Source organism: Pituophis catenifer, unplaced genomic scaffold, assembly GCF_029215685.1.
Source record: "Pituophis catenifer annectens isolate HBS135680 unplaced genomic scaffold, rPitCat1.0.hap2 SCAF_2, whole genome shotgun sequence".
NCBI classification, from domain to species: Eukaryota; Metazoa; Chordata; class Lepidosauria; order Squamata; family Colubridae; genus Pituophis; species Pituophis catenifer.
Genome location: NW_027256882.1, coordinates 218,781,163 through 218,797,884, shown reverse-complemented (window position 1 = coordinate 218,797,884; position 16,722 = coordinate 218,781,163).

Here is a 16,722-nt window from a genome sequence, read left to right as displayed (position 1 = left end):
CCTCTGGCTGGCCCCAGAGTGGGGAGAGAATGGAGATTTTGCAATATCCTTCCCCCAGGAGTGGGGAGGGAATGGGGATTTTGCAGTATGCTTCCCCTACCATTCCCACCAAGCCACGCCCACAGAACCAGTATGAAAAAAAAAATTGGATTTCACCCCTGGTCTCTATGTCCTACAGCTATTATGGGAAACTGTAGTTCAGTATTAGATCTAAATAAAGCCACTATAGTTTTCCAACAAATATTTAAAACAAACCATAGCTTAGTAAGTGTCAGCTCAATCTTTAGGTTGATAAAACGATCCAATTTTAATCAATGCAGCTGAATTCCAGAATTTTCTTTCCAAGGTATAAATTGACCATACCAAAAAAATATTCAAGGCTAAATTGTAAATGATATGGAGATTCAAGATTACAGGTACCTTCAGCAAATCAATTAATATTTTCTTTGTAGAATTTGTAGAACATTCCTGTCTTTGCAGAAAATGATGCTTAAGATGTTTCAAAACACTAAATATAATGAACTATAATACAAACACAATAAAGTATACTGCAATATTAGCAACGAATATGTAACAGCAATATTTTTCATTCATACTATTGAATGAATTTTTCATTCATACTATTGACATCTATAGGACACCTTGGCAAATATGGCTGAATTTGTCCTCTAGAATTGCCTTGTGATCAGGGAAACTCTTATTTCATATGCCATATACAGCACTGATATATCTGAGGTTTGTTTCATATAAAATTACCAACTGAACAAACCTCCATTTTTATTATATACTGAACTGAAAAAATCACTGCAAAGTAGAAAACCAATACAGCTAGGAAAAGAGCAATAAGAGAAGTGTTTTGAATATCCTTTCTTAAAGAATACATATCAAGGAAATAAATATAATAATTGCCTGGGAATTGAACAATTTTTGTCATGAACCAAATTGCCCGAGGTAAAGAGGTTGCTCTTTATAATCTATCACATAACAGCAATGGATATTACATAATTTATGATATGATCATATAATTGTACTTTTATTTCATTTGAAGGTATTCCTATCATTTTTCTATCATACAGGTTTTAAAATAAACTAGCGATTTCTACTATTATTTCTCCAATCTACTTCTTTATTACCATAATTGGGAATTCTTTATTTGGTCACGCACACCATAACTGAAAATTCACTGTGTGAAAGACTTCAGTTAGAAATCTGAAACCACGTGGAAATATTACTTTAGCCTTTGCAAAAGCCTATTCAGTCTGACAGGCACTGTACCCTATTTTAGCAAACTGTCTTGTTTGTGAATCCAAGTTGCCTAACTTAATTTTGACATTTTAACCAAATCTCTCTACCCATATTCATAGCTTACAGTCAAACCTCACTTAATCTGTTGCTGAACTGACAATTAAGAGATGCTTCCAAACTAAATAGATTAGTGCCGCAGCCTCATTTCAATCAACAAGATCCTTGACATAACAACATGGGAGCCTTTTAAGTGTATGGAAAACCTACTGAGCTTTGGCCAAGGGCCCATGCTTTTTAACATCTGTAGCTGGGAGGCCTAAATATCACCCTCCCTCAAATTATCCATTCTACTTGACCTCTACTGTGGTATATTTATGGAAGTCCTATATGTTGAAATTATTTACACATGCTTGGTGTGACTGGAGTTTTAAGATTCCTTTTGAAGTGTTAACACCCTAATAAGTACATGTAGAAGACACACTGTATTTTTGAAGCAGTCCAGAGTAGTTTAAACACTTGAATCAACAGTTGCACAGCTCTCATTCTGTTAACTCTATCTAAGCTCAGCCACAGTAGGACGGGAAAGTTGAAACAGTTCTCCTTTACGTGGCTGCCAATAAAAACTTGCCCTACCTCACTGGACTGAGTCATGTAAGTCCCACTGTGATGATGGAGTTCAGGCTCCACACAGAGTTCAAGTTGGGCTGACAGCAAAGTACCACCCAGGAATGTAATGTACACGTTCCCTTTTATATATTCCCCAAGCTGAGAACTGTTAACAAATGAGAAACAGCAATTTAAAGTCGTTTCCCAGTCATTCTTAGGTAAGAGTAGCACAATGATAGGAAAACAAAAATAATCTTTGTTGGTGCATTGAAGAGCGCTTGATAAATGGTCTGTTATAATTAAGGAAGTTCACAACAAGATTCAAATGTGGAGAAGCACCATTAAAAAATATAGATGGGGAATCTAACTCCCAAACCAGCTTAATTATGTCTGGAAGCTATCAAACAAAATTAGTGTAAAACAAATGAAAAGTAGAGTGAAAAGATTTAGAGGGTATTCTATTAGTAAACGTACACTAGATAAACAGTAGTGTAACATCCTTGGATGAAAAACAAGATATGGAAACTCAGAAATAAAATACTGGAAGTAAAATCATGCATCACTCCAATAAGAAAATAAGAGGGATGAGAGGGTGAGTTTAGGGCACTATTGTGGCTGCATAGGAACTGAACTGAGATAAAAGGAACTTATACAGAAAACAGAAGAGGGTACAATTGTACAAGAAGACATACCAGCTACAGTCATACACTTAATTGGACCCTATTAGGTTTCACATATCTCATTCTAAAGCATAGCTGTCAAACTCAATCGCGTCACATAACGTGATATATCGCGATGTTTTTTTCCTTTGCGGAGCCGGGGTGGGCATGGCCTGCGCGTGATGCATCTCGGCCGCGGGCTGCCAGTTTTAAAAACCCCTGTAAAAAAACTTCCATCTCACTGGAAGAAAACCCTCAACCAGAGATATTGTATAGCCTACTCCCTTCCAATTTAGATATGTTGGACAGGGATCAGCCTAAGGTGTTGATTATACAATTCCTTCTAGATTTAGAATGGCAGTTTCACCAGGCGCATCTGATATCAGTATATGCAGGTAAACCAGATCAGGAAATCAACTCCACAGGAACACTACCTTCATCACTTAAATCAGGGGTCCCCAACCCCCGGACTGTGGCCTATTCGGAATCGGGCCACACGAGAGGTGGGCTGGTGTGCATGAGTGGTGACTCAAAGGATTCTCTTCTCTCTTGCATGAGTGGGACTGTGTGGGAGGGCACCACTCATGTGGCCCAGTTCCCCTGTTCCCCTCCCAGCTGCTTGTTCTCGATGCTACAAAAACAGAGCAGTGGGACGAGTGCACCGTGCTAAGCTTCACTGACTCACCAAGGCTGCCTGTGCAGGACACTTAATCCGCTTTTGGAGTGTCAGACAGCCTTCGTGAGTCTGAAGGAGCATGAGACCGCGTCCCCAAAGGCTTCTCTTCTCTGCACCAAAAGCTTTTGCAAATGTACAACGCTTCAGGGGAGCGATGTTGCACTTCCATCCCTTTGCAAAAGCTTTTGGCGCTAAAAAGCCTGAAGGAGCACAAAACAGTGCCCCAAGGGCTTGTCTTCTCTCTTGCATGAGTGGAGCTGTGCGTGCACATGCATGCACGTGTTCTAGCCTATCGCTCGTGCGGTCCGGTTCCCCTATTCCCGCCCTAGCCGGGTCGCCAAGGCTGCAGAAGTTGGGGACTGTTGAATTAGATCACAAGAAGTGATAGTACCACTTTATACTGCACTAGTGAGTCCACACTTGGAATACTATGTCCAATTCTGGTCACTACAATACAAAAAAAAAAAGATGAGACCCTAGAAAGAGCGAAAAGCTATTAAGATAAGGGATCTACAGGATAAATCATATGAGGAACAGTTAAGCATGCCAGCAAATAGTTAATATCTATAGAACGGAAGTCAGAAAACTAAAGTATATATAAAAAGAATTCAGGCTAACCAGAAAAAGCATCAGAAAGGTCTTTTACCTCTGGACAGTTCCATTCTATAGCTTTCACCTGCTCCTGTTCTAGGCTGATGCTGGCTGGATCCTAAACCAGATGAAGGAAATTCTATCTAGATTGGAATGTTTCAGCAAATATTTGATACAGACTGTGGACTACCCAGCTGCCTCTTGGTAATTTCCCAGCTACTGTGTCCATCTGATTGACCCCCTTTTTCCTTTTCTCTAATTATTTTTCCTCTTTTCTACAGCCACTGGGAAAAACTGGAAGGTTAGGTAAGCAGTAAAATTTCCAGAAAAGAAGCAACGTGGTTTGGACAAGAGGGTTCAACTCTTCAGCCTTGGTAACTATGACTAGAAGACAATTTATATAGCCAATTCCAAAAAGAGAAAATTTGGAACTTTCCATTCAGCCAGATTTACCTTTCCTTACACACTCATATTCCTTTTCCTTTCTTTCATTTAATAGCCAAATTCCATTTCAGTTTGAATGCAAAGAAAAAGAAATGATGATCCAAAACATAGGTTCTTTGCCTCCTCCTCCTTCTTTCCTTTTTTGTTTTTAATTTGACTTTAGCTTTTCAAAAAGGGAAGACAAATAAGGAGAATGATTCACCCTTTCAATCTGACATGTAAATTGGGGTGAGAGGGAAACTCACTGCTGCCTTGGTAAACTTGCATTTGTTAAAATCAACAGAATGGTCCACAGTGCAAAGCAGAGACCACTGACTATTTTGTCCAGTTTTGCGATCCAGAAAGTTGTTTTTCTGGCTCTCCAAACAGGCAACCTGGCAGTGCAGCTCAGTCCTGTCAGTCAGCTAAAATTTGAAAAAAGGAGTGCTCTTCCTGCTTGAAGAAGATGGTAGGATAGTAAGAAGTGATGGTGATGGCACAGAACCTCTCAATCCCTGTATTGCTTGTTTTCCTCCTAAGACTAGACGAATTATAGTTGAGAGTGTATGTTATCTTGAAGCATTTTTCTATGTTCTCTTAGAAATCATGGAAGATGGATGTAGTGCCAGGAGAACAGAGAAGGGAAAATATTGTTCCTATTTTCAAAAAGGACATTAAAAAAGCACTTAGTTAGCCTTATGTTGACACTGGGCAAAACTGTGGAATAGATTATTAAGCAGACTTGTCATAAGAGTTTAGAAAAGAATACAATACTTGGCAAGAGACAGCATGGGTTTATCAAGAGTAAATCAGGTCAAGCTAATCTTTTTTTTTCACAGAATGTCCATTTTTGTTGACGGTAGCAGACATAGCGTACCTTAACTTCAGCAAAGCAATTTAATTACCGTAAGTCTCCCATAAGATCCCATAAGGTCTTCCGGGTGCGATTCAAGGTGTTGGTTACCACCTTTAAAGCGCTCCATGGCATAGGACCCGGGTACCTTCGAGACCGTCTTCTGCCACCAATAGCCTCCCACCGACCAGTCCGCTCCCACAGAGAGGGTCTCCTCAGGGTGCCATCAGCCAAGTTATGTCGGCTGGCGACACCCAGGGGGAGGGCCTTCTCTGTGGGAGCCCCAGCCCTGTGGAATGAACTGCCCCCGGAAATACGCAAGATCTCCGACCTCCGGGTGTTTCGTTGCGCATTGAAGACCCTGTTGTTCCGCCAGGCCGGGCTATCAACTTAATAATTTTAAATTGGGGTATTTTAAATTTTTGGGGTTTTAAATCGGCCAAATCTATTTAATTATTTTAATTTTTAATTATTGTTGTGTCTTGTGTTTTTAAATTGGCTGTACACCGCCCTGAGTCCTTCGGGAGAAGGGCGGTATAGAAATAAAATTATTATTATTATTATTATTATTATTAAAATGAGAAGATCTCGTGGAAGATCTCGGTTGGTCTAGTCTGCATTACATAACTGCAGACAAGTATACTTTAATGGCTCCACATCAAGCTGAAGGAAGCATCGTGGCATACCGTAAGATCCTTATTTACCTCTATCTCTTTCCTGTGTAGGCATACTTCCAAATAAAGCACTGGTCTACAGCTATGCTCGTTTCCTTTTCCAAAAAAGATATGGGATCCACTTCAGGACTAGAAGTGTTCCTGGAAATAAGGATTGAAACTTGTGGTTTGTAGCATTCTGGTTTCTTATTTTGTACACACATGGGCCTATCTGTCTCCCCATCTATCAATTATCATGGGGTATATGAACTTGGTGGATACCTCTGGATTTATCCATAGGAATATTAGCTATTGCTTTTTGCTGGGAGCCACAATAGTAAAATACTATAAACTAAGGATTACTAATTGGTAGCTCATGCCCCCCTTTGGTCTCCAAGAATGTTTATTCATCTATTTCAAACATACTGTGCTAAGATGCTGCCCATTCAACTTTGAGTCAATAGGACTGAAGGTTCTAGTATGAAATGTGATGTCCCCATTGAGAATTCCTAGACTGCCTCCACTACTGATTTCAGTTCACCATTCAGTTGTATTTGCAACAAAAGAATGAATGACAAAACTTAACAGATCTGATATGCTTTAGAGCTGCCATTGAACTGTACTGGCCTAAGGGGGGGGGGAGTTCTTTAGCACTGATAGTTACAAATAGCTTAATCCTGTTTTATTTATTGATTATGTATGAAAACAATGTCATGGAGTTTGGCTTAAAAAGATATAACCAGAGCATGTTTGTGCTGTGGTGAGATGAAAGGGGTGAAAAAAACCCATAACCCAAAATTGTTCATATTTTCAGTAATCGAAAGAAAAAGAAACAAGAAAAAAGTTTTGAAATTGTAAAATTATACAAGCCATACAATGTTTCTTACTTTTTGACCTTTATGATCAATATGCAGGCTGGATAAAAATCAATGATTTTTTTTTAAAAAATAAAAAAAATGGATTTTTTTGATTTAAATCGGATTTTTTTGATTTAAATCGGATTTTTTTTATTTTTATTGAATTTATTTTAATAAAAAACTTTTGGGGTAAAAATCTATCGTAAGATAATTTTCTATTTAAGATACATAAATAATTTAGTTTATTCAGCATGAAATGGAGCTTAGTTATGTAGCACAAGACTGTATATTCTGCAACACTGGGACTATCAGTGAGTCAACAGCGGGTCAAAGGAGTACCAGAGATGACAGTTGCTCTTTAAAAATTATGATTTAAATCGAGTTGATTTAAATCAAGCCTTTTTACTAGTGATTTAAATCATGATTTAAATCATGATTTAAATCAACTCGATTTAAATCAAATCCACCCTGTCAATATGTAAATTGTTCATATTATTTGGGAATCAGAGAAGATGCCATTCGAGAGATCTATAATCAGGGTTAAGAGCAATGAGGTGCTATGTAATTTAGATCTAAAAACAGTTTAAGAAGACAGGATTTCCTTCTATACTGTTTCCTTTAATGTAATTCCCCTGATCATCAAGGCAATTCCATGGAATTGCTTGTTAGCTAAAGAAAAAAAAAAATTCCCCCTGCAATCTGTGAACAGATTCCCACAATACAGCTGGCTTGCCTGGCCTTCAGCACTTCTGCAGATGTGGCATCTGCAATTGAGGTATAAAAAGGAATGCTGCTCTCGACCTGAAGCTACTAACCTCTCCTCATTAAAAGAGAAAGGTCACCTTCCCCAGATACATATTGAATACACTGCATCATTCTTTCAATTGCCTTGCTATATATGAGTGCTGTAAGGGACGCAGTGGCTCAGTGGCTAAGACGCTGAGCTTGTCGATCAGAAGGTTGGCAGTTCAGTGATTCGAATCCCTAGTGCCTCGTAACGGAGTGAACTCCCGTTACTTGTCCCAGCTTCTGCCAACCTAGCAGTTGGAAAGCACGTAAAAAATGCAAGTAGAAAACTAGGGACCACATTGGTGGGAAGGCTCCGTGCGCCTTCAGTGTTTAGTCATGCTGGCCACATGACCATGGAGATGTTGTGGCTCCGTTGCCTGAGCCTGGGCTATCGACAGAGGCAGAGAGTGAGGGGGAGGAGTTGGCAAGGCCTCCCTCTCCAGGACCCTCCTCTCTGGCAATGCCTCCGGAGGACACCGAAGGCCAAACGATAGGCTCAGAGCCAAGCACGTCCCCACAGCCACTGGTGGACAGCGATGAGGAAAATAAGTGCTGGCTGGACCCTCGCTAGAGGTGCAGGGAGAAGCGTGCGCAGCAGAGGGGAAGGCGTGCCAGAGATTAGCTGAGTCATTGGACCACACCCCACAGGCTATAAAAGGGAGTGTGGTGGCCATTCGGACTCTGTGACGGACAAAGCTAATCTCTGGCGAGGCACTTTGCACCTTCGGACACAACACCTATTTGCTGTGGATTTAATTACAAACTGGGCTATTCAAACTGTGTGTATTTTTGTCTGTGTTATCGGAGTAAAAGTTTTGGCAGACAGCCACGGAGTTGCTGCCAAGTTCCTTATCACTGACGTTGAGTGTTTGAAGATTTTATTTAACCCTCGGCTGGCTGGTTGGGTGTGTGCGTGGTACGGGGACAGAACAGGAGATGTCTTTTGATAGCGCTGGCTCTTCGGCTTAGAAACGGAGATGAGCACCGCCCCTAGAGCCGGAAACAACTAGCATGCATGTGCGGGGGAACCTTTATCTTTACCTTATATGAGTGCTATTCTACATGTTCACACATAGCACTATGTTATGGTTTGCGGAAGTCATAGTAGCCTGGTTCACACATTAGGCTAAGCCATAAATCCCTGCTGACAAATTCCAAGGGCTAGTAAAACTGGCCAAGGGCCAGTTTTAAACCAGAATCAAGCCATATTATAACTTACTGTAAATTTAACACCAAAGAGTTCTGCCTATTGCAAAGAAGTATAGCTGAATGACTATACTAAGAAGATAAGAACATTTTTTAAAAACTTTAAATACTTCCTAAACCCAACCATCCCCTTTGTACTGTGGGAATCAATTTTTATTAACTGGAACACAAAAAATGCTCTTTTTCAATCTCATATAAAATCACACAGAATCACAAACATTGCCTAACAGCATTTAAATTATAATTTGGAGAGATCTTGTTTAATAAGTACTCCTTAAACTGTAGACTTAGAATAACTTTATTGTCACTTTGAGTATACACTGATCGGCATAGACTACATAAACATGACAAGATAAATAAATAAATAAATAACTAAATAAATACAAAATTATGCATACACCCACATGTCTTATATGACATGGAGAAATAACACAGTCTAGTACATGGCGAGAGAAATCTTGTGAGTTTACCAGACGGATGGCATAGAGAACAAAGCTGTTATAGAATCTGGAAGTCCTGCTAGAAATACTTCGAAACCTCCTCCCAGGGTGGAGCAACAGAAGCAGACCGTGTGGGGTCTCTAACAGTGCTTTGAGCTCTAAGCACATAGCGCTTATAAGCAGTATCCTGAATGACAGGAAGAGAGCTTCTTATAATCTTCTCGGCTGTCCTTACCACTCTCTGAATGGACTTATGGGAGGCACTGCTGCCACCAAACCAAACAGTGATACAGTTTGTTAAAACGCTCTCAATCGTGCCTCTGTAAAAAGTGACCAGAATAAAGGGAGAAAGATGTGGTTTCCTCATCTGATGCAGGAAATGCAGACACTGGTTTGCACGTGTCACATTTTTAAACTGTATAGTACTCCCATACAGTTTAAAAATGCTGCATTTTCCGAAATTCTTGGGTTCTATGTCATGCATATGTTGATCGCATACAATTCTGTCTCTAAATCTACAGAAGCTGTTAAAGTTCTAATTTATTCTCTGATATTACAAATGGATTGGATCAGGGAAACATAATTGAAGAGTAATTCATTCCAGGTGTTCCTGATCATGACTAAGTAGACCAAGACCCTGGAATTGAATCTGTGCTATATTAGTTAAACTCCCTAGAATTTTCTCCTTTGCGTCTGGAAAAGGAACTCTTGGATTCATTCCTGGATTAATGTATTCTTGGATTGGTCCTGCTGCCAGTCTGTTTGGAATACCATAACCCATTTAAACTGGGGGAGGGGGTTTAGGGGGAGGGGGATTTCTTACCATCTGTTGATCACTTCAGGTTTGCACTATATTTGCCACAACCCTCTCAGAAGTGCTTAGAAATTTCAGCTGGTCTAGAATGCTGTAGATTCTTGACTAGGACCAATTACCAAGACATGAAATGTCCTTGATGGAACAAGTACAAATATAATTCTGGGCCTTGTTTATAATCTAAAAAGCCGTATACTGAAGACTGTACTCAACCACATGAAGAAGCAGAAGCTTTAGGGTTCTTTCTGTGCCCCATCGCTGTTCAACACAAGTTTGTCAGAAATCTGAAAACGGATCTTTTGGTGGTTGCTTCTAGGTTCTGTACATTTCTAAAGTCAGTGAATTTCTCTCTGTGGGAATTCTGCAGGCAGGTAAAGATGTTTTTAGTTCAGCTCGTAAACTGATTTGTTACAGAATTAGATTTTAGTACTTTGGGTGTTTTGTATAAATGTGAGTTTTTAAAATACGTTATTAAACGTCAAAGTGTTAACTAGGACTCTGAATTTTATTATTAGCCATTATTTTGAGGAAAGTAGGGGAGAATACAAAATGAATGTGCTATGGAGTCCAAAATTTAGGGAGAGGCTGTCAAGGCTTTATAACAGGGATGTCCAGAAAACACTCATTTTCTCTCAGCTCAACATTCCCAAGCAAATAGATTAGATAAGCAAACTGTACTAATGAAATCAGGGAGCCATACATACAAAAAGCCCCACCCCAGCTTAATGTCTAGCTGCACATAGGAAACCTACCATTTCTCTTCCTACTAAGATTCATATTCTGGACCCTATCTTCCCATTTTTGTTAGCTAATAGACTTTTGGCAGACTTTTTCTTATCCTTGAAGCTCTGTCCTTTTCTGGTAAAATGGCTTTCTCTGGTATAAGAATTGGGCTCTTGTTTGATCAGCTTCAGTGCTTACAGAGAGGTAGCTTGTAGTTGAAAATATTCTTCTGGTCCCCAAAACTAGAGAATAGGACAAGCTTATGTTTCGTGAATTGTATTGAGGCCCCTGAACTGGATGATGTGTTGTGTGGGTGTACATTCTCAGCTGCTATCCCCGAGGGCCTCATCTCACTGCTGATGTCCTCTGGATAATGCTTGAAGCTTGGGTGGCCATGGACTTAGTTGTCCCTTCCAAGTCCACACCTAAGTTTAAAAGCATTGTTCTTTTCTTTTGGGTGGCCGTGTACTTTTCACTCCCTGAGAGGATGAATTCTAACTTGTTCCACTTTCCAACCAATCCCCTTTATATCAGGTAATGTTCTCAATTTTTTAAATTTTCTGTGACAGCCTACACACACTGTGCAAGGTCAAACCTCACCCTACTTCTAGTTTGACTATTTGAAAAAAGCAAACAAACATCCCAATCTGTCCTGATTTCTTCCCCTGATAATTTGAAGAAATGTTTTTGCCAGTATAGTTGAATTCTGAATTCTGTTTCTTTCATTTAATTATCTCCAGCTGACTATTCCCTCTAGGATTGGTACTATGACATATATGTAGGATGAAGAATCTGTAGTTATGAAAACCTTTGAAAGGCTAGTGCTGGCCCACCTAAATACCATCATAGATCTGCTGTTAAACCGCTTACAGTTTGCCTAACGAGTGAATAGATCAGCAGATGATGTTGTTAATGTGACACCGCTACATCTTACAGCATCTTGAATCTACAAGGAGTTTTCAATAGCATCATTCCAGATATTCTTCTAACTAAACTGACTCAGTTAGCTGTGCCTGACCACACTTGTTAGTGGATTATAAACTTTCTAACAGATAGGAAGCAGCAGGTAAAGCTAGGCAAAATCACATCAGATACCTGTACAATTAGCCCGGGTGCGACCCAGGGCTGTGTGCTTGCTCCATTACTCTTTTCTCTCTATACGAATGACTACATTTCAAAGGATCCTTCTGTTAAACTACCGAAGTTAGCAGATGATACAACAGTGATTGGTCTCGTTCAAGACGACGAATCTGCATGTAAATGGGAAGTCGAACGACTGGCCCTGTGGTGTGGCCGGAACAATCTTGAACCGAACACACTCAAAACTGTAGAGATGATAGTAGATTTTAGGAAAAGCTTTCCTACTCTACCACCTCTTACAATACTAGATGTATCAACAGTACATTTTACATAAATGACAAAAACGTAAATGTAAAATGTTAGGTGGGTTTGTAGGTGGTGGGTTTTTTGTTTGTCTTTGTATTGTATTGTATTGTATTGTATTGTATTGTATTGTATTGTATTGTATTGTATTGTCTTGTCTTGTCTTGTCTTGTCTTGTCTTTATATCTGTGTTTATATTTTAATAATAAAAAAAAGATTAAAAAAAAAAGATGTATCAACAGTAGAGACCTTCAAATGTCTAGGTTCTATAATACCCCAGGACTTAAAATTGACACATAACATCAAAAACATCATCAAAAAAGCACAACAAAGAATGTTCTTCCTGCCTCAACTCAGAAATCTCAGACTGCCCAAAGGAATTGTTGAGTCTGTGATTTGTATTCAACTGTATGGTTTGGCACAGCAACCACACAAGACAGACACAGACTTCAACAGACAGTTAGGACTGCAGAAAAAATAATTGCAACCAGCCTGCCTTCCATTGAGGACCTGCATACTGCGTGAACCAGAAAGAGGACTGAGAAAATATCTACAGACCCCTCACATTCCAGACATAAATTGTTTCAACTTCTTCCCTCAAGATGATGCTATAGAGCATTGCATGCCAAAACAATCAGATACAGTTTTTTCTTCCATGCTATCACACTGCTAAACAACTAATTCCCACAACATTGTCTATACCCTAGGACAGGGGTGTCAAATTTTGGCCCACGGGCCAGATGTGTCACATGCAGGCAATGCCCACCCCAGGTCTGTAAAGGGGAAAAAAACCCATGAAATGTCACATGACAGTGTGACGCCGTGAGTTTAACACTAGTGCCTTAGGATATCAAACCACCTAGTAGGGTTGTATTACCTATTATCCTTCTCATCTTTCCTATTAACTACTTCCATAGCTTCTTATGACTATAACTTTGTAGTTTGTATCTCATGATTTATATTATGTTTATTTAGTATCCTATTATGATTTATGTTGTTTGTTATCACTGAGTTTGTATCTTATGATTTATTATGATTGTATTTTATTATGATTTATCACTTGTTGCTTGTATGTACACTGAGAGCTTATGCACTGGAGACAAATTGTGAGTCCAATCACACTTGGCCAATAAACCTATTCAATTCAATTTGATTCGATTCGATCCCTATCCCTATCCCTATCCCTATCCCTATCCCTATCCCTATCCCTATCCCTATCCCTATCCCTATCCCTATCCCTATCCCTATCCCTATCCCTATCCCTATCCCAGGGGTGAAATCCAGCAGGTTCTGGAGAACCGGTAGCGGAAATTTTGAGCAGTTTGGAGAACTGGCAAATAACACCTCTGACTGGCCCCAAAGTGGGGTGGGAATGGAGATTTTGTAATATCCTTCCCCCAGGAGTGGGAAGGGAATGGAGATTTTGTAGTATCCTTTTCCTGAAGTGGGGTGGGAATGGAGATTTTGCAGTATCCTTCCCCTGCCACACCCACCAAGCCACGCCCACAGACCTGGTAGTAAAAAAAATTGGATTTCACCACTGCCCTATCCCTATCCCTATCCCGCTCTGGCAATAACTTTTAACAACTTCTATCTTCCTAGCCCAGCTACTTGATTTATTGACCATTTCATGACAATTACCTCCCTCCCTAAATCTAAAATCTGAAATTTAAGATGGTAATCATCATTAAATGTTAAATTAGTTTGCCTAATTTTCATAATTATCAAATTTTTCAGACTAGATTGCAAATCCTTGTTAAAGATTGGGGCTATAACTTGAGGCAGTGAGCTTTACTAAAATGAATCTAAGGTCCCAGCCATTTTGAAAGTAATTATACTATCAAGCATGGTAATAATCTTGTCTAAAGTTAACATTTTCTGAATTACGTCACACACAAGAATGTGCAATTAAATTTCTTCAAAGTCCATAAAAATCACAAAGTGCATGTGTGGAATCTCCTGTAAGATTTGTTTCTTTGTTTCAGGGCTGAGAGGGTGGTCCATAAAACATGGTCCAATTATTAATTACTTTCTGGCTTAAATTCTTTATTTTGTAGTACTTTAAATTCTTCTTTGTCAAAAGAGAGTTTGGTTTGAAATTAATTTAAAGCATTTATCTACAAGCTTCAGTGAAGCTAGTGCTGTCCAGCAGACAGAATGTTGTAGAAGAATATGTGAAAAATCTAGTATGGTATTATGCAATTTATTAGCTAGATGACTGTCTGAATCAGTGGCTGTTGTACATCATTAAGGCATAGTTTACAGTCCACAATAGATTCACACAATAAAATAAAATAAAATAAAACCAATTATGAATTTGATACTAGAGAAACTGCTACAGCAATATCCCTAAAGTAAAAAGCAAATGTTATGACAGATAACTGGTTAAGTTCTTTCAACACTATATTTATACAAATCACAAATTTTTTTACTACCAGTTCTGTGGGCATGGCTTGGTGGGCGTGGTGTGGCTTGGCAGGTGCGGCAGGGAAAGGATATTGCAAAATCTCCATTCCCACCCCACTCCAGGGGTAGGATACTGCAAAATCCCCATTCCCTCCCCACTCCAGGGGAAGGATATTGCAAAATCTCCATTCCCATCCCACTCTGGGGCCAGCCAGAGGTGGTATTTGCTGATTCTCCGAACTACTCAAAATTTTTGCTACTGGTTCTCCAGAACCTGTCAGAACCTGCTGGATTTCACCTGATACACTGTCATATTCACGTAACAAGTTTAAATGACTTTAATTAAACTTGAATAAATTGCATGTGGGTTCATCAGATAATCTGTCGAAACACATGTAAACCTCATTCAAGAATCACTGAGATTTTTCCTTTGGGTAAAACTAGCACTCCAGTTTTATTGTCCAATACTAATTTGGTGGGTCAAAAACTGGGAGACAATGAATTCTATTCCCACTTTAGCCATTAAGTCATCTAGGTACCTTAGGCCAATCATTCCCTATCAGCCCTAGGATGAACGCAATGGCAAATCAGTTCTGAAAGCTTGCCAATAAAACTGCAGAGATTTGTTCAGACAATTACTATGAGTCAACACTAACTCAAAGGTACAAAAGGAATAAAGGATCAGGTGGACCTACCTATTTCAACATCACACAATTTGCAGGCAATACAGTTAGTCCTCAACTTACAACCACAATTGAGCCCAAAATTTATGTTGGTCAGTGAGAAATTTGTTAAGTGAGTTTTGTCCCTTTTATGACTTTTCTTTCCCTATTTGTTAAGCGAATCTCTGGACTTGTTAAATTAGTAACACGATTGTTAAAGAATCTTATTTCCCCATTGACTTGGCTTGTCATGTCGCAAAAGGGATGACACAACTCCAGGACACTGCAACCATCATAAATATGAGTCAGTTGTCAAGCATCCAAATGTAAATCACATTACCATAGGGATGCTACAACAGTCATTAGTGTGATCAATGTCCGTAAGTCACTATTTTCAGTGCCGTTGTTAACTTTGGTCATGAAACTGTCAGATGTAAATGCCTTATTCTCTAATGTGTAAATAGTATTTGAATGGGGTATCAGGGGTTAACTTATTCTTCACTTCTTAATGTATTCATAATTCACCACTCCCACTTATAGCTCCACCCATTGTATATATAAGGAGCCACCTACATCCTTTTCCTTGCTTCTATCTGTGAATATTCAGTGAATATAGAATGCCTATTGTAAATAAAAGGAAGTATATTTAAACCTTTAACTCTCTCTAATATTATTGAGTCTGATCCTGAAAATATTGCAACAAGCTGGTAGCAGAGGATGGTTAACTGACTCAATAAAAACTTAAAAATGTCTAAGAAAGATAGGCCCAACACCAGGGCCTACAGCAAAGAAATGGAAACAGAACAAGAAATAATCAACGAATCCACAAACGCAATTTCGAGAGAATCCGAAGAATACACCACTGAAGACGAAGAAATAATAGACGAAAATGATGACCAGGAGGAAATCGAAATAGAGAATAACGAACTCAGGTCAGAGATATTAAAACTATTAAAAAGCCAGAAGAATGATGAGAGCCTCATCGCGAACCTCCAAGAAATGCTGAAGAACAGCGGAGCAGCGAGAGAGAAAAACATCACTAATGAGAAGTCTAAAGACCCAAAAATAGTGAGTGATATGACTGCAGAGAAAGTCATTACGAAGAAGAAAAACAGTGATCCCGCGCGAAATTTTGAATGGCAGCCATCTTGGTTTCAACAGGCCTCCAAGGTGAGCGAAGCAGAGCCAATCAAAATGCCCAATTCAAAATTTCTGGCGCGAAAAACGTTATCAGACAACGAAAATGAAGAAGAAGATTCGAACTCCTCAGAAGAATCAGAATCAGAAAGTGAAGATGACTCAACAAAATCCCAAATAAAATCAGCAATGAAAACACTTTTTGCTGCATTTGGGCCAAAACTAAAAATTACCAAAGAGCCACCGAAGAAGCGAGCGAGCAAGCCGATACCTCAAGACCTGCCCGCTCCCATCCTGACTTCGAAAGCGACGACGCCCGAACCCAGAGAGCCTTGTCGATTCCGCCCTACACCACAGACCGATGCAAATGCCAACGCTCCCAAAAGAAAAAGGAGAGCAGCCGCCGTCGTCAGAACTCCCAAGGTCGAACCAGAGACCGACTCGTCTGAAGCAGAGCAGAGCGAGCGAGCCGCAATGGAGAGAACCTTCCACGACGACTCCAAAGAAGAAATGGACAACGCGCATGCGCGAAACTACGCAGACGGTCCGGGAAGACATGAACTGGCGAGAGAACCACGCAGACTCGTTGCGAGCATCCC